Below are 1,309 nucleotides of genomic sequence, written 5' to 3'. Positions count from 1 at the left end.
TGCTCCGTGCCCACACTTCTCCCGGCCTCCCTGTAAGGCAGGGCATCACAGTTCTGGGGCTCCCTTGCCCTCACCAAAGAAGGAAGAAAGGAGGGAGGGAGAGAGGAAGGGAGGGAGGAAGGGAGGAAGGGAGGAAGGAAGGAAGAGAAGGAGGGAGGGAGGGAGGGAAGGAGGGAGAGAGGAGGGAGGGAAAGAAAAAGGAACAACTGAAACTAACTGAGAAATTACCTTGCTATGGATGTATACACACGAAAGCTCATTTCTCACAACATTATGAGTTGGTACTTTTATTTCATGCATCTTCATGATACAGACGAGAAATCTGAGGCTCTCAAAGTCAAGCAATTGGCCCAAGGGCACGCAGCTAGGGAGTGAGGGTTCTGGAGCTCAAACCCACAAAGGATCCGGGACAGCCTCTAGGAGCTAAATCCCGTAACCCACCAGATGGCCCATCTTTTCCAAGAACCAAGGGGGGTGGGGGGGCAGGGGGACATTCTGAGCTGGCTTCTAAAACAGGTGCTTTCAGGGCTGGAACTGACCTTAGGGCTCTGCCTGGCCCCAAGGGAAAATTCGTCAAATGCAGGTGGGGCCAGCTCTGTATTCTCCGGTTCCGGAAACCTTAGGCAGTGATGAGCTGAAAGTCTCTCTGCTTTTGTTCTGGAGTCTGTATATTTGGGAAAGTGACGTGAGCCAGCTGCCATTCTCCACAGTCACCTACAGCTGGCCGTGGCCAAACCCTGGAAGGGGGCATGGCAGCCGGTCTGGATTTCCCAAAGCACCTAAGCCAGGGTGCCGAGGAACAGGTGGCCCCTCCCTGCCTCGCTGTGAGACTTGGGGGGTGGGGGGCTCCCCAGAGGCCCTCCACAACAGACAGCAGCATCCGGGTCTTCCAGCTGGGCAGGCGGGCGAGAGCAGGTGGTTACGCCCTCCCCTGCATCTTGGCTTCCATTCCTCCCCGGCTGCCCCATGCCCAGGGCACTAGATTGGCAAAGACAAAGATGCAAAGAACATTTGCAAACAGGGACCGGAGGGGAGGCCAAAACTGAATGCAACACAATGAAATCATGGGAGAGATATTTGGAACCCCCACAGAAGGGATATTTGAGGGTGAAGTCTCTCAAGTTCACCAACAGGTCACCAACTGGCCACCTAAATACTTTTGGTCAAAGCCAGTCTGGGCGGCAGCCTATCTTCCCCACTGACCCATCAGAAGAGAAGCAGCCTGGGGCGGGGTCCTGAGCCCTTCCCCGCGGCACCTGCTGTTAAACTTTTCATTGCTGGATGGCGGGGGGGGGGGGGGGGGGGGGGG

This window comes from Ursus maritimus (assembly GCF_017311325.1).
Source record: "Ursus maritimus isolate PB19 chromosome X unlocalized genomic scaffold, ASM1731132v1 scaffold_X1, whole genome shotgun sequence".
Lineage (NCBI taxonomy): Eukaryota > Metazoa > Chordata > Mammalia > Carnivora > Ursidae > Ursus > Ursus maritimus.
This window is presented reverse-complemented; position numbering follows the sequence as displayed.